The 24,571-nt window shown below is 40.0% G+C and overlaps 1 long non-coding RNA gene across 2 annotated transcripts in view; it reads right to left on the reverse strand.

The window, feature by feature from the left end:
* Window positions 1-7,040, reverse strand: part of LOC140186377 (uncharacterized) — a 55,645-nt gene extending 48,605 nt beyond the window's left edge. For both annotated transcript variants that reach the window (XR_011882853.1, XR_011882852.1), the window contains exons 1-2: window positions 6,718-7,040; window positions 2,617-2,688 (exon numbers count right to left, since the gene is read on the reverse strand). This is a non-coding gene — a long non-coding RNA (uncharacterized lncRNA). The remainder of the gene's footprint in view (window positions 1-2,616; window positions 2,689-6,717) is intronic.
* Window positions 7,041-24,571: the final 17,531 nt, after the last annotated feature.

Genomic DNA, 24,571 nt, shown 5'->3' on the forward strand with positions numbered 1-24,571 from the left:
TGTTATCAGCAAATTTATAGACGGCATTTGAGCTGTGCTTAGCCACACAGTCATAGTGTAGAAATTAGATCAGTGGGCTAAACACACATCCTTGAGGTGTGCCATTGTTGATTATCAGCAAGGTGGAAGTATTATTTCCGATTCGCACAGACTGTGGTCTTCCAGTGAAGAAGTTAAGGGATCCAGTTGCAGAGGGAGGTACAGATGATAAAGTTTTAAGGGGATTCTCAGATTCCTGTAAATAATGGTTAAGGTTGAATACTGACTGTGCCTGTGTATTCTGGTTTGAGAATGGCTGCAGTGTGTTTGAGCAGCTGCTTCTTTTGAATGGAGATAAGGATTAAGAACTCATACAAAAAACCCACAAGAGGATGTCTCCTGACTTTTCACACATTTTTTGTTTCGACAAAAGGTGGAGATAAGGAACAACACCTTATATTCTGTCTGGGTAGCCTCCAACCTGATGGCATGGACATTGACTTCTCTAACTTCCATTAATGCCCCACCTCCCCTTCATACCCCATCCGTTATTTCTTTCTTTCTTTCTCTCTCTCTCTCCTTTTTCTCCCTTCGTCCCTCTCACTATACTCCATGCCCATCCTCTGGGCTCCCCCTCCCCCTTTCTTTCTCCCTACACCTCCCAACCCATGATCCTCTCATATCCCTTTTGCCAATCAACTTTCCAGCTCTTAGCTCCATTCCTCCCCACTCCTGTCTTCTCCTATCATTTCGGATTTACCCCTCCCCTTCCCACTTGCTGAGACAGAAGTTGATTCTCGCCTTAACCAACCTCTCAAAGCACTTTATCACTGTAAATATGAGTACTACTGGATGACAGTCGTTAAGACAGCTCATCCTGCTCTTGGGCACTAGTATGATTGTTTCCCTTTTGAAGCAGGTGAGAACTTCTGACTGTAGCAATGAGAGATTGAAAATGCCTTTGCTATTGCAACTGACACAACATGCAGTACAAAAGTAGACATATAATAATTAATCCATTAGGATCAATTTGTCTTCTGTAGCATCCAATCAATGTTAAGCTTAGAAGCTAAAATAATACAGAAGTCCAGTCAATGCAACCTGTCCTTATCCTATGAATATCCAGAAGTAGGGACATGGTCTCAGGATAAAAGCTTCATACCTGTAATGGAAGAAAACCTTGTGACTGAGATGAGGAAGATTTTTTTCTCTTAGCGGGTTGTGAATCATGGAAATACTTCACCACAGAAAGCTGAAGGTGTTGAATTATTAAATATGCAAAGCAAAGATAGATCTTTGGACTATGGGAGAATCAGGGTGTGTCACGATCAGGTAAGAAATGGAATTGAGACCAATGATCAGAAAATTTATCACCAAAGCCTAATCTTGCTAATTTTTTATACATAAACACTTGGAATTCTGCAGATGCTGGAAATTCAAGCAACACACATCAAAGTTGCTGGTGAACGCAGCAGGCCAGGCAGCATCTCTAGGAAGAGGTACAGTTGACGTTTCGGGCCGAGACCCTTCATCAGGACATGCTAATTTTTCTTATGTTCTAATTGAATCTCAATAACTACCAGCATCTGTGCCATAGTACCCCATTGTGATAACATTCGTGGGCATGACTTAAGGATTGAAGGGCACCCATTCAGAACAGAAATGCAAAGGAATTTTTTTAGTCAGAGGGTGGTGAATCAATGGAATTTGTTGCCACGGGCAGCAGTGGAGGCCAAGTCATTGGGTGTATTTAAGACAGAGATTGATAGGTATCTGAGTAGCCAGGGCATCAAAGGTTATGGTGAGAAGGCAGGGGAGTGGGACTAAATGGGAGAATGGATCAGCTCATGATAAAATGGCGGAGCAGACTCGATGGGCCGAATGGCTGACTTCTGCTCCTTTGTTTTATGGTCTTATGGTCTTATGCTGGTGGGTAGCATTCAATATTTAAGGAAGGTGAACCTGATCGTACAGGGGTTCAGTTAAATTCAAAAAAGGGGCTGAGTGGAAGCTGTGTTTACATGGGGAAGATTCCGGTTACCTGGAATTTGTGGTTTTGCAGACGGGTTTGTGGTGGAGTGATTGAGGCAGAGGTATACAACTGCACAAGTGGTGATGGAAAAGCAATTAACATTTCCATTTAAAGTCATCCCCACACTGTAGCCTTCAGGTTTCTGAAAGTATGAGCTTTTTTTCTGGCTGTATCACCCATGTTCTCATTAAATATAATACTTTCACAGTCACTACTGGTGCAATGATAAGTAGGAAAGCAAATGTAATGAGGGGATACAGGAAGCTGGGAAAGATTGACACTTGGAGGGCTCTCTCAATCACTCAAACACATTCTCCTTATACATGAGTATGCAGAAGCCAGGGCAGGGAATCAGAACCAAACAGTTACTAGCTCCTCTGCAAAGTACTGGAGAAATTACTTTTGTGTCTGATTGCTATCGAGCAACTTTAATGATACCAACAATATTTACTATACTGAATGTATTATTGAGCCAGGTGTATTTTTACAAGTAGGTTAAATGACTTTGTTTGGCTGGAACACTTTAAGTTTTTACATGAACATACCAGGCGAAACCATCATTAGAATTTAAAACCTGAGAAGATTAAAAGATCTACTTTACTCACTGTGATGACATTTGCAATTTATGAAGAGAATTTGATTGTTTCAAAATTCTGCTGGTGTAGTCACTTTGAGGCCTAGGATGAAGTTAAAGGAAAACATTTGAGTTACGTATATTTTGTTTTTTTGCTCCGTTCATATAAAAATAACAATAGATCAGTGTTCCATATAACTCTTGATTTTATGCAAATGCAGTATTATTTCCATGTGAGAATCTCTTAATTTGAAGCTGTTTGTGAGGGTTTGGTGTTATATTGTAAGTCAATGTTTAACCAAGACAATAGATATAATTTAGTTTTCCAATAGAAATTGTTCTTTTGGTCATGTTTGTGTTACGGAAACTGTTGGAGCATGTGACATACAGCTTGGAACTTGATCAAACGATCGAATGATAGTGCTATGCTGTGTCCGGAGAGCTGCCTCATGGATATCAGAGTCAGGGATCTGTAAAGGACTGAGAACTCAAGCCGACTCATGGAAAAGACCAGAGGTGAGACACAGGGTCATGAATTACTGCTGATAGAGACCACTGGGTTGGAAGCTTTCAGACCTGGTTAGTAATCGCTCACTACGGAGGCCACTGAGGTGAATGTGGAGCAGGTCAGCAATCACTCCGAATGGAGGCCGCCATTCAGACCAGGTGTGAGCCATGAGTCACGGAAGGATGGACTATTCAGTGCTCTGAGATTTATGTGATTGGACTGCACTTTAGATTAGTATCCTTCAGTTTTACAACATTTTCTTTCTTGTTGCAGATTGGCAGGTGGGTGATCTTTTAGTTGTGTGTGTGTGTGTGTGTGTGGGGGGGCTGATGCTACTGTAGCTGTTCTTTCAACATCTCAAAAACTTTACACGTAATTGGTGGAAAACGAATACTTCACAAAGTGAACATATCACTTGATTTCATTCAACTATTATTGAAGATTAGCAATATTATCTTACTATAAGTAAATATATAAGTAAATCTCATGTAAAATTGTTAAAGCCTCCCAAAGATTTTCCAGTTGACAAATGAGTAAGATCCTGCAAGATACCAGGCCATTGCCTATGTAATCAGAATGACTTTCTCTATGTCAATAGCAGTGAAAAGGGTGTAACTTAGATGATGTTACATGTTATGAACTCAGTTGAGGCAATGCACTTTCACTCAACCAAAAGCTGTCTCTTTAGATTAAAAGTAGGCACCAAGGGTTTACAGGATTTACAATGTGTTAAAGACAAGCTTAATTCATTATAAATGCAAAGAACCAGCACGGCAGGGCTCATATCCTTATTGGATCTGGTTGAATATTACTGAAAGCTTTTACCAGTTTAACCACTGTTCAAAGTCACTGCTTGATGAGATGCTTAAAAAGTAATGTAAAATGGAAATAGAACCTCCCTTCTATACAACAGAAGAGCAAACAATTTATGCAAGCAGAGCTTAAAATCAAATCCTTATTACAAATATGATACAGTGAGGACACAGAAGCATGTAAGTGAGGCCTCAAACTATTCTGTGGGCAGTGATACCCATGGATACAACATAGAGAGCATCTAGTAAAAGCCAGTAACATTAGCATCTTGCACTTTAAGTGAAAGTGAACATAAGCACAGAAGGCTTCATCATTAGAAGTTAATTTTAGGAAGATCTTTTTAACTCTACTCAGAATTCACAAGCTCCTATTAGCTATTCTAAATTTGAAGTTACCAATTCATGATATAATTATCAGGTTCCCAAACCAAATATAATCACTGACGCTTAATCCAACTTACCATACAGAAGATTCTGATGTAAGTGACAGAAGCATAACTTTTACTTGAAAACAAGTGAATCAGGATTTTTCAGTCATACTACAGAAATAGCTAGACAACATTGAAAGACAATCTTCTGAAAAAGGTCTATATGCAAGCCCTCAAAGGTGGAGCAGGTCACTTGAATAGTCATGTCCAACGTACTGAGGAAATGAATCTTAAGTGAATTGCACTCAGAACACGTACCTGCACTGTAAATTGAAGATTTTCACTAGTGTAGATAGAGATTTAGGAAACATACAGTAGTTTGAACATGATGACTTTGTCAAGAATGCATGATTAAACTGGCTGAGACAAGTCTACATACATGGAGGTGACTGAAACAACCATTCCCAAGAGTTTACATTAAATTTTGCCAAAAATGTTTGATGACTTTCCAGTCCTATTTGTTGCATGCTGAAAAGACAGATGTTTGATAACACCAGAATATATATTCGAAAATTGGATTGAATACATAGAATACATAAAATAGTACTGTCAGGCAATTATGTCAGCTCATGTCATATTTTTCAATGCTTTAGGAGAACTGAATTAAAACACAAAAACTTATGTTGCATAATTACGGAAGCATTGGAGCCAGAAGAGGTAATAGTTTATTCAGTCTGTAATTCACTCATTAGAACAATGCAGTTTGTCCAACTCTTTCTTCCTCTCTGAATTGCTCTATAATTTTTCCCACTCAGATTCTTATCCTGTTCTGTTGTAAATGCTGCCATTCAACTTACATTAATAACAACTTACACTAATCGCTTGCTTAATTAAAAAATCATGTACCTTTGGTTCTTGTATCAATCAACTTCATTTTCACTCTCTAGTTCTTGATCAATTAACATGTTTGCACTCTTCATGATCTATAATACCTCTATATCACAATCTCCAAGGAAACAATACCAGTTTCTATAGTCAATCCACAGAATGAAGTCCCCTTTTCCTAGTATCATTTTAGTAAATCATTTCTGCATTTTTGAAGATTTCTCATTTTTTTTCCCCAAAGTGTGGCACCAGAACCCAAGTTGTGGATGAACAGATGTTTTATTAAGCTTCATCATGAGTCTCCTGTTCTTGCACTCTACACTTGTATTTATAAAATCTTAGATTCTTATACATTTTGTAATCATTTTCTCAACCTGTCCTTCCACATTTTTGTACATACACCTGAAGAATCTCAATTCTTGAATCTTTTAGAATTGTGCTGACTTGTTTAAATGACATTTTCACATTTTTTTCAGAACAAATTATAATACTTCGTCTTTCTCACCATTAAGTTTCATCAGTGAGCTCTCTGAACAGTTGGTTTATATCTTTTTGGCTTATTGTTACTGTCCTTGTACTTTTTTTTAGATTATGAAGACACGTAGTCCTCTTTTACTGTCATTTAGTAATGCATGCTTTAAGAAATGATGCAATACTTGGCCTTGAAGTTTGCATCATCTGCAAATTTGGAACCTGCCCTGGACCCTGAGGTCTAAGTCATTAACATTCCTTATCATAGTATATCAATTGTATTTCTGTTCATGATTGTTGGTTACTTCACCAAAGAAAAATCTCCATTAGACACAATTTCTTTCACAACGGTTTTCCTGTTCGGATGTCTGTGATATAGAAACATAGAACCCCTAAGCGCAATACAGGCCCTTCGACCCACGACGCTGTGCAAAACATGTACTTAAGTTAGAAATTACCTAGGGTTACCCATAGCCCTTTATTTTTCTAAACTCCATGTACCTATCCAGGAGTCTCTTAAAAGACCCTATCATATCCACCTCCACCACTGTCGCTGGCAGCCCATTCCACGCACTTACCACTCTCTGCATAAAAAAACCTCTGGCAGCCTTCCAAACTATCCACAACACCCCCCAACCTTTGAGTCATCAGCAAATTTTCTAACCCATCCCTCCACTTCCTCATCCAGGTCATTTTTAAAATTCACGAAGAGAAGGGGTCCCAGAACAGATCCCTGAGGCACACCACTGGTCACTGACCTCCATGCAGAATATGATCCATCTACAACCACTCTTTGCCTTCTGTGGGCAAGCCAATTCTGGATCCACAAAACAATATCCCTTGGATCCCATGCCTCCTTATTTTCTCAATAAACCTTGCATGGGGTACCTTATCAAGTGCCTTGCTGAAATCCATATACACTACATCTACTGCTCTACCTTCATCAATGGGCTTAGTTACATCCTCAAAAAATAACTGTCTGTAACAATCCGTAAGAGTGCAGCTGAAAGTTCTTGATACATTCTCAAGCAAGCTTTAAAGTAACAGGTTTTTGAAGGTTGATTGAGCAGTCACAAGTCAATACTTACATTTCTTATTCAAGATTCACAGACAGCCATAATCCACCACATTTACTTCACATTTAAGTTGATCCACCTTAGTTTTCAAAGAACGTACTGCAGGCTAGCTTAGAGGAGAGGGAAGAAAGCGTCAGCAGTGTGCAATCCAATAGATAAGATTGATTATCTTGGATGTTTTTGTTGTGATCTCAAGACGCTGCTGGACACTGGTAATGTAGAATACTGTGAGTCCAATTTATTGGTGGAAGCGCTATGAGCAGACCAGGCCTCATTCATGCTTCGGGGTTGCCTATTGTGGCTGCTGGGGAAGGAGACACCAGAGCTGGCTGTGTGTCGCTGGAATCTGTGCTGAATTGGAGGCTGGCCCTTCCCATCAGTGCGGCCCTTCCCATCAGTGCTGCCCTCCACTGTTCAGTCAGTGGGAGCCAAGCTGGATTGCGTTTGACTACAGTTGCACTGCACGATATAGGAACTGCTTCAGGCTGATCTTGCAGAATTGTGGCTCCAGGACAACATCCCATGCACCATCAATCTACAGGGCATGACACTCAGGGACTTGTGCTACAGCAGAATGCTTTACAGTACAGCTGCAGAAGCAAAAGGAAAGTGATGCAAGGTCCTGACTGAAAACGTCAACCACCCCTTTGCCGCCATAGATATTGCTTAACCAGCTGAATTCCTCTAGCAATTTGTTCTTTGAAAGTGAATATGAAATCAGGAAAAATAGAAATGCTATTCTTAAATTCATTTTCAAAGAATATGGGATACTCTGTAGCACTTCTGACTGCTGATACTCCCAATCTATCCTGGTTAACATTTGCCCATTAGGAGTGCTTCCTTTCCAGTTCAATCGCCTCCCCTGCCAATTCCTGAATTAACTTCTCTCAGACTCACCTGAAAGCTACTAATGGCAATGCAGTGATACATCTCACCTTCCTGTATATTAATGCAGCCTGTACCCTTAAATTAGATATGGCCAGGTGGGTCCATGACTCTGTTGTCTGGGTATTGCTCCCCTCTGTCCCCTGAACACCTAAAAAACGCTCTCTGGCACTGTAGCAGACTAGGTCCCACCATTCTCAAGATGAATGGCAGTCAAATGAAAGTAGAATCACTTTAATCTGGCACACTTAGAGACTATAAAAAGTTGCAATATCAGGGGCTAAAAGTCCACTATTGATTATTTATTGGTGTTGAAAAGCTTGTCAAGATATTGCAATTTAAATTAGATTAGATTATGAGGACACTCAGTCTTCGTTTATTGTCATTTAGAAATGCATGCATGCATTAAGAAATAACACAATGTTCCTCCAGAGTGATATCACAAAAAAAAGACAAACCAAAGACTAACACTGACAAAAACACATAATTATAACATATAGTTACAGCAGTGCAAAACAATACCATAATTTGATAAAGAACAGACCATGGGAACAGTAAAAAAAAAGTCTCAAAGTTCAGATCGACTCCAGATAGTCCCCGATAGCAGGCGGCCGAAGGGCGAAACTCTCTCTGCCATAAACCTTCAGGCACCGACAACTGGCGATGCATTGGAAGTACCCGACCCCAGCCGACTCTGAGTCCGTCCGAAAACTTCAAGCATCCGAACAGCCCTTTGACACCGAGCATCATTTCTGCCGAGCGCTTCGACCCCGTCCTGGCCACCGAGCAACAAGCAAAGCCAAGGATTTGGGGCCTTCCCTTCCGGAGATTCAAGATCACACAGCAACAGCGGCAGCGAAAAAGGCATTTCAGAAGTTTCTCCAGATGTTCCTCCGTTCTCTCACGTCTGTCTCCATCAAATCAGGATTGTGCACGGCACCCTACTTGACAGATTACAGATATCATTCACCGGAGTGGCTGCGTAAGCTGCGTCGTGCTGCCATCTTCTCCTCCTCCTTCAAAACAATTTGGATGTCTTCATGAAATAACTGCTGATAGGGTAAATGAGAAGTTGTTTTCCCTGGCTGGGGGTCCAGACTAGAGGTCAGTGTCTCAAAATAAAGGGCTGACCATTCAAGACAAAGATCAGAAAAAATTTCTTCAGCCAGAAGGTGCAGAATGTTTGGCATTAACTACCCAGGAAATCTTCACTGGCTTGAGTATATTCAATTTAGAAATTGATAGACTTTTAGGTACTATGAAAGGTTAAAGTATATGGGGTTAATGCATCAAAAATGTCTGTTGAATCTCCAGGATTAGCACCAATGCATGACAAAGATCATATAAAATTTATAGCTATAGCATTCAAAATTCTATTCCCTTGATACCTCAGTCCAAATCCTCTCTGGATCCCCTTAACACACTCTGGAACATGTTGGATTTTTAATTTTTCTCAGCTCTGATGAAAAGTCATTAACCTGAAATATTAACTTTTTTTCTCTTCATTGATATTGCTTGATCTGTGGAGTATTTCCAGCATTTATTGTGACTATTTCAAAATCTAATTCACTTGTTTACTTTTTAAATATGGCGGGAGAGATGGCGGCATGACGACAGCGCGCGCGGCCACTTCGGTGATAAATATCTGTTATCTGTCAAGTAAAGGACCGTGCACAATCCTGATTTGATGGAGACAGATGTGAGAGCACAGCGGAACATCTGGAAAACTTCTGAAATGCCTGCTTTGCTACCGCTGCTACTGTGTGGAAACCGGAATCTCCTGAGCTGAAGGCCCCGAAATCCTTGGCTTTGCGTGTTTCAGCAGCCAGGGAGAGGTCGAAGGCGCTTGGCAGAAGATGGCGTTTGGGAGGCTGTATTGGAGAGGCTGCTCGGAAGCTCGGAGTTTTCGGATGGATGGACTCAGGGTTGGCTGGGGTCGGCTGGTTCCAAGATATTGGCAAGTTGACGGTGCCTGGAGGTTTATGGCAGGGAGTTTCTCCCTTTTGCCATCTGCTATTGGGGACTCGGGACCTTGAGACTTTTTTTTTTACCGTGCCCACGGTCTGTTCTTTTATCAAATTATGGTATTGCTTTGCACTGCTGTAACTATATGTTATAATTATGTGGTTCTGTCAGTGTTAGTCTTTAGTCTGTCTTATTTTCTGTGATATCACTCCGGAGAAACATTGTATCATTTCTTAATGCATGTATGCATTTCTAAATGACAATAAAAGAGGACTGAGTGTTCTCATAATCTAAAAAAATATAACCTCAGTGTTCTACAATAAGTGCAAAGGTTCAAAGGTTCATTTGTTATCAAAGTATACAACTCTGAAATTCTTCTTCTCCGGGTAGCCGTGAAACCAAGAAAGAAAAAAAAGGCAGCACAATCATCAACCCCCAAATCCCCCTTCCCCACACAAAAAAAAACACAAACAAAAAGTGGAACAGACACATCAACATCCAAATTCTTCCTGTCAGTTCAAAAATCGAATAAAACTTTATTATATTGCCTCTGCCAGCTTCTGATGCTCCAAAGAAAACAATTACACATTGTCCAATCTCCCCTTAAATCTATTACTCTCTAATCCAAGCAACATCCTGGTGAATGACTCCTGTATACTCTGCAAAGCCTCCACAGTTTTCCTGTAATGAGGCAACCAGAACTGTACACAATACTCCAATTATGGCCCGATCAGCATTTTATACATTTGCTATATGACTTCCTGACTTTTTTACTCAACATCCTGACCAATGAAGGATAATTTTGCCATCTACTTGGTTTGCCACTTAAGGGAGAAATGGACTTGCTGACCATGATGCAAGTTTAGACTACATGACTATTTGCCTGAGGAGCATAGGTGTATAAATTATACACCAATGCTCCTCAGGTCCTGACATTTACTGTATATTTTTCCCTAAAATTTGATCTCCCAAAGTGCAACACTTCACACTTGTCCAGATCAAGTGGAATCTGCCATTTCCCTGCCCACATTTCCTACTGGTCTATATCCTGCTGAATCTTTTGACAACCTCCTTTGCTATGCACAACTCTGCTGATTTTTGTATTACCTGCAAAATTGCTAATTAGCCCACCAAATCTTTATCCAAATTATTTTGATACATCTCAGAAAACAGAAATCCCAGCACTGATCCTTGTGGAACATTGCTGATCACAGACCTCCAGTCAGAAATAACACCTTTACCACTACCTTCTGTCTTTATGACCAAGCTAGTTTTTAATCTAATCTACTGACCACATATTCCTTAATCTTCTGGATTAATCTACCATAGTACCTTGTAGAAAGCTTTACTAACGTATTTACCATATACAATATTCACAGTCCTGCCTTTATCTATCATTTTATCACTTCCTCAAATCTCCAAGTTGTTTGTAAAACATAATCTCTCCTGTACAAAGCCATGCTGACTATCCCGAGTAAGTCTATGCTGTTCAAGATATAAGTGGATCCTATCCCCAAGAATCTTCATCAATAATTTCCTTACTACTAATACAAGGATCACTCACATTCTTGCTGTGTCTTTACTTTCCTCCCTCCTTGAGGATTTATCAACTTTAGTTCTCTTCAAGAGCTCCAACTACTTTTCATTCTTAATAGCAACCTGCTCTAGAAAATCAATGTTCCCCCTCCCTAATTTTGCTATCCTCCTTTTCCTTGGTGAATACAGATGCAATACAATCATTTAACATCTCACTTACTTTCTCTGACTCTAGGCATAAATTCCCTCCTCTGTCCTTGAGTGGTCCTACCCTCTCCCTAGTCACTCCTCTCTTTTTAGCATTTCTATAAGATGCCTTGGGATTCTCTTTAATACTACACAAAGGATATTTCATCGACTATCTTACCACTCTTGATTCTTTTATATTCCACAAAGGCATTATCTAATTTCAGCATCCCAAACCTTACATATGCTTCCTTTGTCTTTTTGACTAAATTGGTAATTATATCAATAACATGACAGATTTAATCTATATTGATAAATCTGCTGACATTATCAATTAAATATTATATAATATAATGGGGTGGGGAAATGTCTCTACCAAAGGATGTGTAAGGCATTCCTTCCCTCTGCGAGCCTCAGGTCACCCTTGGTCAAGGTGTAGCCCTTGCTTAGACCCCTGCGAAGCCATGGACAGTCGTATGAGCAGCTGCTGCATATTATAGGTCCTGGTTATGCAACTACTGATGCCAGGCAGACAATCTTTCAAGAGTACTGATAATGGCTGGGGTCACCTGTTTTGTAAAGACACTGCCCAGAAGAAGACAACGACTAGTCACTTCTGTTGAAAAATCTGCCGAGAACAATCATGGTCATGGAAAGACCAAAATTGCCTGTTTCTTATGACATGACACAACACAAATAAATGCTAATACAGCAATAAATGTAATTCTTTCTGATGCACGAGTATCCCTTGTAACAAACATCCCATAACGTACTGTCTTATATGACTTGCTCTCATAACTGCAGCCTGTATAAGGTTGTCACAGGTAGATTCTCATTACATTTATAATTCTGAAATACAGTAGACAATCAGTGTAAGGTGGGTCAGTCTGTTTCAGTTTATCAATTACAATTCAGTAAATAAACTGATATATCAATAAGTCTGAGGGAAATGAATCTGGGAAAATAAGTAATTACTTAAATAATTTCTGGTTTTGATACAGTCAAGGGTTTTGGTAATCAATAATTAAAGGACCATTGTTAAATAAGACATCAGAGCATATAAGAGACATCCCATATTAATATGAAATGACTCTGACTCAAATATTTTTGATATATTTCACCATCTGATACAGTACATCTGATAATCCCCATCAACTCATGCTATTGCTCTCTGATATTAGCCAGTCTCTGTAAAGACAAAATATCCATATTGATATTTGATACTGTATTGTTATACAGTAGTTTATACTTAGTTTTGCACTTCTTTGCAACAAAAATTTCACAGATGTGTGTACTAACATCAACATGTAAGTGTACTCCATAGCACTGAATACCAATACAACCATGTTGTTAACAGTAATATATTCAAAGATGTTCAATATACTGTGTGCATCTTAGTATCCAAGTGCTCTAATTTTTGAAACTATTAATACAATTTATTTTATTCTGCGGTAAGTACTCCATGTAATTCAGTAATAATGCTTTCTATAATGTGGGATAACATTTTATGATGCTCACTCCTCCCACCCCAATGCTCAGTAGTAAAACATGCTATTCCACCCTGTAAAAATATTTCCGAAGTTGCTAAGTCCTATTGTGTTCCTTAATGTTTGTAAAAATGTGCTAGTAATAATTCACTGTGTTGTACAGGTTCAACATGTTCCAACTGACTTAAATGCTCATGCATTCCTTGCTTCTCAATACATTTACATCTTAGTCAACTCTTTTGTAGTGCTCAATTATCAGAAATACCCATGTAAATTAGGGGATTTCAATAGGGAGTGATGAATTCACTACCTATTTAAAGGGCTAAGGATCAGAATACTTTGTAACAGCTACATTGATCAACTTAGTTTAGCTAGCTGGCTCTTTTGAGATTTCATCTTTGTTTTGTCTTCCTGAGATTCCTCTTGAAGAGCCAACGTTTTGTCGAATGTCACAGCATGGTCAGCATGGGTGAGGACATAGTCTCTGGATGTGCATAGAGATGTTCAGCTCTTTTATGGAACTGGCATTATACAAGGGATATATATTCAGAGATACAGCATGGATAAGCCCTCCAGCCCTTCCAGCTGCATCACCCAGAAACCCCCAACAACCCCAATTTAATCTAATTATGGGACAATTTACAATGACCAATTAATCTTCCCAGTATATCTTTGGACAGTGGGAGGAAACTGGAAGATTCGGAGGAAACACATTTATCCCATGGGATGGACTCCTTACAGATTGCCGGTACTGAACTCCTTACTCTGACATCCCAAGCTATAATAGCATCATGCTACACTCACAACAAGCTGGAGGAACTCAGCAGGTCGGGCCTGACCTGCTGAGTTCCTACAGCTTGTTGTGAGTGTTGCTTTGACCCCAGCATCTGCAGAATATTTTGTGTTTACGAATAGCATCATGCTAATCACTACGCTATTGTGGCACCAAAACTATATGTCACAGCTTTGCCAAGGCTTGACATGATCTATCACATCTGCAGTAGTTAGCAAGCTTCACTAGAGCCTTTGTTCTAAATCCCGTCGAGAAAAATTGGTGGGACTGAACAGCACAGATAAACCTGTAGGCCTGTTTGTTAATTCAATAGCCTGTATCTCAAAATCCTTATTGACCCGAAGCTGAATTTCAATCCCTGACTAATAAATAAAATCCTGTATTTCACCAGCACCCAACCCAGTACCGATTATTCTAGCACAGCCACAGTAACCTTTGCTCTCTTCCACATTGCTTCCAGTGTCTCCTCCCCTGGGCAGCTGCAACAGTGATTCACTTTCAAAGAATTATGGATCTGTATTCCAAGATGCCTCTGTTCTACCGTACTCCTCAGTACCCTACCATTCACTGAGTAAGTCTTAACCTGGTTTGTCCTCCCAAAGTGCAACATCTCACAATTGTCTGCATTAAATTCCATCTGCCATTTTTCAGCCCATTTGTCTAGCTGGTCCAAGTGCCTCTGCAAGTTTTGGTAATAGTCTTTCTTGCTGCCCACCACATCCCCAATCTTGGTTGGTGATTTACTGATCCAGTTTACCAGATGGTTGATATAGATGACAAACAACAACGGATCCGGCACTGAACCTGGCAGCACACCAGTAATCATCAGCAACTACTTACTATCACTCTCTGGCTTCTCCCGTGAAGCCAATGTGGAATACAACTTATCATCTCATCCTGAATGCCAAGCGACTGAACCTTCTTGACCAACCTCCCAAGCAGGGCTTTGTCAAAGGCCTTGCTAATGTCCATGTAGGCATCATCCATTGCCTTTCCTTCATCAACTTTCCTGATAACCTCCTTGAAGAACTCAATGTGATTGGTTAGACACAACTTACCACATACAAAGCCATGTTGAATCTCCCTAATCAGGCCCTGTTTATTCAAATACTTATATATTTAGTCCCTTAGAATAACTTTGGCTCACCAGTTTATAATTTCTAGGCTTATTCTTAGAGCCCTTTTTAAACAATAGAACAACAATGTATTAGTCCTGTCTGATTTCCATGAAGGGCTGCAGTGTGGGGCTTCTGTGTGGGACCTCTGTTGTACAGCAGTCATTATGACAACGCTCACATAACGTTTACTGTGGAGAGGCATGTGAACATCACATATCCTGCACAATGAAGAAGGGCTTGGCAAAAGGCTTAATGTTTGCCAAACCTTCATCACAGTTCTCACCTCATCTGCTAAGAAGCTTTTGAGGCACCAACCTTTTTTCCAGGTAGGTACCTTCTTTATGTATTTTTCTTTAGTAATCATTCCTACTGCTTCCCCACTTGCTGCTGATGATTGTCTTTCAAACTAGCAATATTATTTTATGTATTGTGTGTGTGAGTTATATGTACTGTTCTTTGCACCTTGGTCCAGAGGAACATGTTTTATTTGGCGGTATACATGTGTATGGCTGAATAACAATAAATTGAACTTCAACATGAACTTGAAAGCAGATTCTACTTCTCTCATTGTTTGTCTGACCAACAAGCCACTATTGCCTTCATAGGCGACCCCAGCTTTCACCTCAATCCGCTCCACAAGCTGTCACCACTTCTTTACTTTTGAATTTCCTACCTCTTCAAAGTAGATGCTAACTTTCCCTACCATCATTTCTACAGTGTTCCCCCGACAATTCTCTACCCTAGCCTCTAGACTCCATTCTCATCTATCCCAAAGCACCACCTCTCCTGGAAAAGAAAAGCAAACAATCTAAAACAAGTAAGGCAAAACAACTTATGGTAAAATTTCTTCATTGTTGCTAATTGTAGAAATTAAATTCAGTTTTGTCAGATGGGAATTACTTAGAAATAATTCAACCCAGCCAGCCTGTGTTAGTGTTTATGCTGGTCACATGTTCTTTCAACCTCTTTCCAATCTATATAACACAGCTTGAAATGTTGTCATTATGCTGTATAAGATTTGGTGTCAAAACGGTTGTTGTGACATGTCTAGTGTGGTATTGTAGTTGGAAGTGCTTGTTGCTCTTTCAGCTTCCACTGCTGGCTAGCAGTCTCGTGAAAGACAGCTGAATGTTTAAGTCTCTCCCTGCCAGTACATAGCCTCTCCAACAGCAAGCTTCATGTAGTGCCTCCTCACTGGCGACACATGGAAACTGAACTCCTTTCGGACTCAGGCTGAACTACAGAGGATGGGGAGGAGGTCCGGCCCCTGCACCCATAGCACGCAGGCCCACCGGTGTGTGGACACGCCCTGGTGCTCGTGAAACAGATTCCTAGCTTTGGGTAAATAGCCCCACTGTCTCATGGGCAGCCTTGGGAGAGACAAAGGCTCTGGGAGGAAACACAGACAGAAAATCCAGAGTGTAGCCCCTAAAGTGGCTGGATATCATTGAATGTCAAGTAGCTCCTGCAGTCAAGCTGGTGCCAAACGTATTGCTTCATAAGCTTTTCTTTGGACTACTTTGGTGAGGCTGAGAGGGAGATCTTAATGACTGAGCATGTCAGGATCTCCATTCATTCTGTCCAGGCTTGTGATGATGATGATCATCACCCATTGTCCTTCATGACAGATGGATGCCAACCACTACTGTATAAGATTCCATATTCTCACAGTTCATGGATTAATATTAATAGCTGCCCATTATCTCATACTTTTTTTCCTAATCTATGTCTCATTATCATAATCCATCAGCTACTCTGCCTTATCTCTATTATTTGTCATCTCACTCAATCTCTCTCTCTCTCTTTTAGGACCCTGACCTGGAGTTACACGCTGACTACGGTTCTTTGCGGGAATGTGACCCGCTTCTCAGGGTTCCATAACTGGCCGTTGTTCGGCATGCCAAAGGCTCGGCCTTAGAGTCCAACTCAAATTTGGAAGCCTAGGATCGAGGGTCGGTGTCACGACAAGAGACCCGTGTGTTGTTGGGGGAGTCAGGATATCTGCTGTGTGCCTAGAGACCAGAGATCTTTGTGATCTCTAGGCACAGAGCTCGAAAAAAGTGATGTAATGAACTTTTAACATCATAAACTAGCGAGTTGTTTGTTATGTCTCTCTACTCGCTGGGAAAATGGAGACACCTCCTTCCCCCTTATCAGGGAGAGAAAACCTGCGGTGTGTCGAATACCAGGTGAAACGCGAAGTCGTTGGGGTAACTGCAAGGCTGTGTCTTTGCTATTGCTTTGCTCACGCTCCAGTGCTCAGTGGCAGTGCCAATGCTTGCTTTTTTTGCCGGTGGGAGAAGGGGGGATTGTTGCTCGCTGCCGCTTACGTGAGAGGGGAGAGCTGGGCAGGTGACTTTGGGGTTTCAACATTTAGCTGTCGTTCTTTCTTTGGGGCACTCCTCTGTTTTGGTGGATGGTTGTGAAGAAAAAGCATTTCAGGATGTGTATTGTATACATTTCTCTGACATTAAATTGTACCTTTGAACCATTGACCTTTACTTTCCTCTAAAATAAGTACTTTCAGCCCTGTGAAGAACAACATGAAACTAGAGATAAAAAGATGGAATGGAAAGATCTTTCTCTTGTTTGATAATTCCTAGAAAAAAATCAGTATAAACTTACCTAAACTCTCCAGTTACAGCTATAGCTGAGAGTTATGGTTTTAAAAGTTGGTTGAAACTCTTTTGTCCAGCATCCTGTGTGCCGGCAATTCCTGTAGTCTAGCATGTTTTGTATCTGTAGTACAGAGCTGTACAGTTTAACTATTTCTAACTATGATTTAAAATTAACCAAGATCCATTTTAATCTGGGGTGAATTAACATACCAGTTCAACTTTTGTGATTTTAGATGATGGCATTTCTGACTTGTGGAAACTTTAGGTCATAGAAGTTCTTAGAACACTTAGATTCTGAAAGATTTCTCCCAGAAGTCTTCAGGGAACATGCTCATCTTTCCAGATATCCAAGGAACAATGAGTCTGGGGGCCAAGTGCTTCCAATTAATGGTATTCTAAGAGTGAGAAAGTTCTGATTGAAGTTAGAGATGGAATCAGATTCACATCAGCTCTGGCAGGGTTTGCAGGCTATTACTTTTTACATGCCCGACAGCATGAATGGCTGTGATACTTCACTCCCAGATGAACTCAACACCTTTTATGCATGCTTTGAAAGGGAGAATAAAATTACATCTCTGCATATTCCTGTAGTATCTGGTGATCCTGTGATCTCTGTCTTGCCGGCTGTCATCAGAACATTTTTCAAGAGGGTGAACCCTCGCAAGGGTCCAGGGCCATGTAAACCTGTGGCAACCAGCTGGTGGGAGTGTTCAAGAACATCTTCAATCTCTCGCTGCTGCAATCGAAGGCTCCCAGCTGCTACAAAAGGGTGACAATCATACCAGTGCCCAAGAAGATTAGGATGAACTACCTCAATGACTATCGTCCATTTGCACTCATTTCTACTGTGAAGAAGTGCTTTGAGAGGTTGGTCATCACCAGAAGTAAATCCTGCCTAAACAAAGACCTGGACTCACTGCAATTTGCCTGTCACCACAATAGGTCCATAGTGGATGCAATCTCACTGGCTTTCCACTCAGCACTGGATCACCTGTACAACAGCAAGACTTACTTTAGGCTGCTGTTTGGTTACACCTCAGTGTTCAACATAATCAAATCCTCATTTCTAATCAACAAGCTCCAAAATCTGGGCCTCTGTACCTCCAAACAGCAACTGTATCCTTCACCTCCTCACCAGGAGAACACAGTATGCATTGGAAATAACATCTCTTCCTTGTTGATAATCAACACTGGTGTACTTCAAGGATTTGGGCTTAGCACTACTCTACTCTCTCTACATCCACACTTGTGTGTCTAGGCACAGCTCAAACGCCATTCATAAATTTGCTGGTGACACAACTATTGTTGGCAGAATCTCAGATGGTGATGTAAAGGCATGCAGGAGTGAGATAGATCAGCTGGTTGAGTGGTGACACAACAAAAACCTTGCACTCAACATTAGTAAGACCCAGGAATTGATTATGGACTGTAGGAAGGTGAAGTCAAGGGAGCACAAACCAGTCCCATCGAGAGATCAGCAGCAGAAAGGGTGAGCAGTTTCAAGTTCCTGGGTGTCAACATCTCTGAAGATCTATCCTCGGGCCCAACATGTTGATGCAATTAAAAAGAAGACACAACAGAGGCTATATTTTATTAGGAATTTGAGGAGACTTGGTATATCATCAAAGGCTTGCAAACTTCTTCAGATGTACCACAAAGGGCATTCTAACTGGCTGCATTACCATCTAGTATAGAGGGGCCACTGCGCAGGATCAGAAAAAGCTGCAAAAGGCCTCCCCAACATCAAGGACGCATTCAAAAGGTGATGACTCAAAAAGGTAGCATCCATCATTAAGGACCCCAATCACCCAGTACATCCCTTCTTCTCACTGCTACCATCAAGGAGGTGGTACAGGACCCTGAAGACACACACTTAATGTTTCAGGAATCTTCATCAGGTTTCTGAAGGGACAATGAACCCATGTTCACTACCTCATTATCTCTTTTTTTTGGCTCTCTTTTTGCACTACTTATTTAATTTTTATATCTATTTCTTATTGTAATTTTTAGTTTTATTATTATTACTTTGAACTTTGATGACTGCTGTCAAAATCTTGGTACAGATTTGTTTTCATCCCACTGAAATAGGCCTTTGCTTACTTGATTATCTTTACTTTGGAGTAGTCCTTTCCCAATGCTATTTGAAATCTTGATCACTGTTTCCCAGATATTCCCCATTCATACTTGCTCTAATTGGCGCAGCTCATTTCTACAAACCAAGACCATCTTTCAGTTTGGGCTAGCCACATATTCAATCAAAGATGTTTTTTTCTGTCCAATAATTATCTCTCTTTTCTCACGTCTAATTGCTGTTGCAGTCTATATTGAGGTAATGAATTCCCCTATTGTCATAAGAATTTTTGGAATATCCCTCCATATCCTTCACACCTGTGGGTAGCTTTTATAATTTCCCATAGGTAATCAAAATTTTTTTTTGTTTATTGAAAACAAGGGGTTTAACAAGGTTTTCAAGATTTCAACCAAAATGCTAACAATTCTCATCCTCCTACAGATACTGCTCAATGTGCTGAGTGGGAGGGTTAGTCTAGTGTTATTTAGGATAGTAGTAAAGAGTGACCAAAAAAGGAATTTCTGAAAAAAAATTAAGAGAACATCCTTGATCTATTTGTTTATGGCCCAACAGAGAAGGAACCATGACTAAACCTTCTGCTGAGGAATGTAGTAGCCTAAGTCGATCAGTTAATAGTGTGATAACACTTGGGCTAGAATAACATAAAGCTTAGATTAGCAATGAAGAGGACTAATCTGGAGCAAGATGAATTTGAATCTAATTGGAACTGCATTATCTTTAATGGGATGAGAGGGGGGATCTGCCCAGAGTAGAGTAGAAACAAGTAAAACTGTTCAAAAAAACAATGAACATATTTAAATTATTTGTACCACAGGTTAGGTACATTTCCAGAAAGTGAACAGGAAGGATCAGTTCCAGAGCTGTCTGGTTGACAGTAGCAACAGAGACAATGACAAAACAGAAAAAGAAGTATGTGATGAATTTCTCTTGTACAATGCAAATGGAAAGTTAAGAAGAATATATCCAATTGAGAAGCTGGGTTATGAAAACAATCAAGAAGAGAATGTGAGCACAGAATGACAGTAAATATAAAGAAGAATACAAAATATTCTAAAGGCAAATGAATTGTAAGTAGTTAACATGAAGAAATCAGGCCTGATTAGGAACCAAGAAGGCTATCAATGCATTGCAATTGAGAAAAGGGCTGGATTACTTAATATCAGTCTTGACAAGGAAGAGGATACGTGGCAATATCTCAGCAGAAGTAGTGGTGACCATTGTTGTGTATTTAATACTTCAACAATATTTGAGTAATCTTGTATCTATCAACACAAGAAAATGCACAGATGCTGGAAATCCAAAGCAACACATACAAAATGCTGGAGGACTCAGCAAAGTCAGGCAGCATCTATGGAAAAGAGTAAACAGTTGATGTTTTAGGCCAAGGACCGTATATCTTGTGTGTGTGTGTGTGTGTGTGTGTTTTAATTAAGTATTCTTGTTCATTTAAATAATTAATTACCAGTTATGTTTAAAATGATGTTAATTGCATGCTACCACGTGATACATGTGCGCCTCAATTAAAGTAACTTGAAGTTAGGCCAGCATTTTGGACTCCTGTGACTTCCTTTGAATTAGTTTAATGTTTTAAGTTGCAAAGCATAACACTGGTACAAGGTATTTTTAAAGCAAACCTGAGATGGCTAGAAACCTGTTAAAGTACAGCGAGACGTTTGGACTAAAAAAACCACAGCAAGCAAAAAAGGCAGCACAGCACATGCAGCGATGTCGAGTTAAAAATGGCTGTTAATGAAAGAATTTAGGGTTAATAATCATTAAAAATTAGAAATGGGCGGCTGCTTTGGAAAGTTTGATGAGTTTGGTTACACAACGGATAATTGGCTCATGCATACTGAGTTACCGGAACAGTATTTTGTAGCAAATTAAATAGCCAATGAGAAATGACTGCCAATTTTGATAAGTGCATTGGTTTAGAGGCATACAGTTTGCTTTAAAGAAAACATTCAAAAACAGCTCCTAACTGAAGCACAACTTATATTTAAAGGAACAGTTGAAATCGCTGTTTCAATGGAAACCACAGACAGATGCAACTGAGTTGCACTCAGGAATGAAAGTGAATGTGAACAAACTTGCATTGTCTAAATGGAAACTGTGTTACTGTTTTGGCAGGGGACTACATACACCAAACAAAGGCAGATTTAAAGGCAAAGCTTGCAGGAGAATTAACAAAGCAGGACACATACAAAGAGCACGTCAGGCAAACAAAAGTAAATGAACTGTGCAGGGAAGAGAAAAAGATAAAAAGTCAAGTTGTAGTTTCAAAAAGAGCAATAATCTGCATGATGTTGATGAAAAATCTAATTATGATGAGAGTGACACAGAAGTGTACCCTTGAGATTTACAGTGAGAAAATTAACAATAGGCAAGTAATATGGCTTATGCCAGAAGGGTAAATTAAAATTAATCAAAATGGAATTGGACACTAGACAATTAACAACAGACAAGCAATATGTCTTACATCAGAAGTGTAAATTAAAATTAATTAAAATGGAATTGGACACTGGTTCAGCTGTTTCAGTCATTCCAAAAAATGAGTTTGATGGGCATTAGAAACATACCAAACTGAAAGCTGCACATAATCAATTAAGAACTTATACAAGAGAAAAGAAAACCCCTAAGGGAATGACATCCATTACAGTGAAATCTAACAACCAACAAGCACATTGAGCTTAAATGTGGTAAAAACAGGAGGACCAGCATTGTGGGGACATGAGTGGCTGAGTCAACGACAACTTGATTCGAGATCCATCCACCATTTTCATGCCACAATCCCTGCAATAAAGTCAACTGAAACTGAAAGCACCACAGAAAGCATTCTTCTCGGGTGCACCACAACCTGGTATGGAAGTTGTCCTGTCCAAGACCGGAAGAAGCTGCAGAAGATCGTGAACACGGCACAGCACATCACACAAACCAATCTTCCGTCCTTGGACTCACTTTAAACCGCACGCTGTCGGAGCAGTGCTGCCAGGATAATCAAGGACATGACCCACCCAGCCAACACACTTTTTGTCCCTCTTCCCTCCGGGAGAAGGCTCAGGAGCTTGAAGACTCATATGGCCAGATTTGGGAACAGATTCTTTTCAACTGTGATAAGACTGCTGAACGGATCCTGACCCGGATCTGGGCCGTACCCTCCAAATATCCCGACCTGCCTCTCGTTTTTTTTTTGCACTACCTTACTTTCCATTTTCTATTTATGATTTATAATTTAAATTTTTAATATTTACTATTGATTTGTACTCCAGGGAGTGAGAAGTGCAGAATCAAATATCGCTGTGATGATTGTACGTTCTAGTGTCAATTCTTTGGCAACAATAGAGTATAAAGTATAATTAAGAAAGACCATAAGATATAGCAGCAAAATAAGGGCATTTGACCCATTAAGTCTGCTCCGCCATTCAATCATGGCTGATCCTTTTTCCCCTCCTCAACCCTATTTCCCCGCCTTCTCCCCGTAACCTTTGATGCTGTGTCTAATCAAGAACCTATTGACCTCTACTTTCAATACACCCAATGACCTGGCCTCCACAGCTGCCTTGGTAACAAATTCCACAAGTTCACCGCCCTTCGGCTAAAGAAATTTCTCTGCATCTCTGTTTTAAATGGGCACCCCTCTATCCTGAGGCTGTGTCCTCTCATTCTAGACTCCCCCACAATGGGAAACATCCTTTCCACATCTACTCTGTATAAGGCTTTTAACATTCAAAAGATTTTAATGAGATCCCCACTCACCCTTCTAAATTCCAGCGAGTACTGACCCAGCGCCATCAAATGTTCCTTGTATGATAACCCTTTCATTCTCTGAATCATCCTTGTGAACCACCTCTGGACCCTCCAATGCCAGCACGTCATTTTTTGGATGAAGAGTCCAAAACTGTTCACATTACTCAAGGTGAAGCCTCACCAGTGCCTTATAAAGCTTCAGCTCCTGTATTCCTCGCTTTTGTGTTCAATACCTCTTGAAATGAATATTACGGATGATGTCACAACTATCTCCATGCTGAACACCATGAACCATTGCCCAACAGAGGACAAACAGGTTTTTGTGTAACTTCTTTGCCTCTGGTTAGGAAGCACATTGGACCAAGGTAGGACCATATAGCTCAAAGGAGTCATGAAAGTGTTGAAAGCTGGGGTTCGACTACAACAGTTTTTGTAGGCAACATAACTGAGAAAGCTTCTGATATGTTAATCAGGTAGGTACTTGTGAAATGTGGCGATGTTTTAAGCCAGAAGAGAGTTCAAAGAGCTTCAGGGAAGTTGTAAGTATTCAGCTTTTTTGAGTATCAGAATCTGTATGAACTTCAAGTGGTAGACAAAAAGCTGCTTGTAAAAATAGATGCAAAGACCAAAGCTCAGATGGATGAATGGAAGACCAAAAAGGAGTCAACGGAGATACAAAAACAGAGGATTCGTCAGATGATGTTGTGGATGAGGAAACCAAGGAGACATCAGATTGTAAGTGGAGCAATAGATGGATTAATAAGAGAATACTCCAGTGAACTAAATGGACCTTCCCAAGATCAAGATACACAAACTTGAAAAAGCAAAAGGAGGGAAAAGATGGAGAGAAAGAGAAAAGGAATATGAGAAAGGAAAGGGATCGAAGTGGATCCAGAGAGAGAAAAGGAGAAGAAAGGTGTCCAGAACTGTCAGAACCACTTCCTACAGTCTCAGAGTTTGAGATTGTTTCACAGCCACAAGACTCACCTGCTAAGCAGAGTGATCTCCTTGTCAGGAAGGACATTATCCCACAAGAGTAAAAATTCCTCCACAACAATTAAATCTTTAGACCTGAATTGGACAACTTAAAATGTGGATATCTATATATAGTAGTTGTATTTTATAGTATACTGTGTATATAGTTGAAATGCATTCTCTATTGAGTTGGAGTTTATACCTAATCAGGGAGGAGTGTTGTGTATTTAATATTTCAATAATTTTTGAGTATTCTTGTAAATATTGTTTAAGTAATCTTTTTCACTTAATTAATTATGGGTTATATGTAAAAATATGTTAATTGCATGTTATCATGCTACCATGTGATATGTGCATGGCCCACTTAAACTTGAAGTTAGACCAACATTTTGGACTCACGTGCCTTCCTTTGAACTAGTTTAATGTTTTGAAGTTACAAAACATAACTATGATATCATAAGAGG

Source organism: Mobula birostris, chromosome 22 (assembly GCF_030028105.1).
Source record: "Mobula birostris isolate sMobBir1 chromosome 22, sMobBir1.hap1, whole genome shotgun sequence".
Taxonomy (NCBI): Eukaryota; Metazoa; Chordata; class Chondrichthyes; order Myliobatiformes; family Myliobatidae; genus Mobula; species Mobula birostris.